Source organism: Geospiza fortis, unplaced genomic scaffold, assembly GCF_000277835.1.
Source record: "Geospiza fortis unplaced genomic scaffold, GeoFor_1.0 scaffold132, whole genome shotgun sequence".
In the NCBI taxonomy this organism is placed as follows: domain Eukaryota; kingdom Metazoa; phylum Chordata; class Aves; order Passeriformes; family Thraupidae; genus Geospiza; species Geospiza fortis.
Window position 1 is genome coordinate 213903 of NW_005054446.1, and position 433 is coordinate 214335.

The 433-nt window shown below is 65.4% G+C and overlaps 1 protein-coding gene across 1 annotated transcript in view; it reads right to left on the reverse strand.

Annotated features, from left to right (window-relative positions):
- Positions 1-433, reverse strand: part of PLEKHG5 (pleckstrin homology and RhoGEF domain containing G5) — a gene marked incomplete at its 3' end in the record, with an annotated part of 6746 nt that overhangs the window by 5652 nt on the left and 661 nt on the right. The window lies entirely within an intron of this gene.

Sequence of the window (433 nt, forward strand, 5' to 3'; positions counted from 1 at the left end):
CGGGGCTGCAGCTGTGGCGTGTTCACAGGACGGATGGGCAGCACCACGAGCAGCAGGGTCCCCTCTGCCCCCATTGTTCACAGGGAATGCTGAAGCCAGAGCGGGCACGGGGAAAGCAGCACGACCAGGAATGGCCGTGTGGCAGTGGGTGCTGTAAGTGGGTGATGACACGGGGGGTTCTGTCCCACAGAGCCCCTCCCTGCTCCACCGCAATGAGCAGAGACCCTGGGACACCTGCACATGCCGAGGCTTGGCCAAGGAGTGGCAAGACAGACAGTCACCTGCAGCGTGGCACCAGCACCTCAGCAGAGACCCGGGAGGCCGCCCTGGCACCCCCCAGCCCCTTTGTGCTGACGAGAGCCGTGTCCCCGTGGCAGGACGGAGGAAGCGAGCGTCTGCAGGCAAACAATGCTCGAAGCCGGCGGGTTTCCTC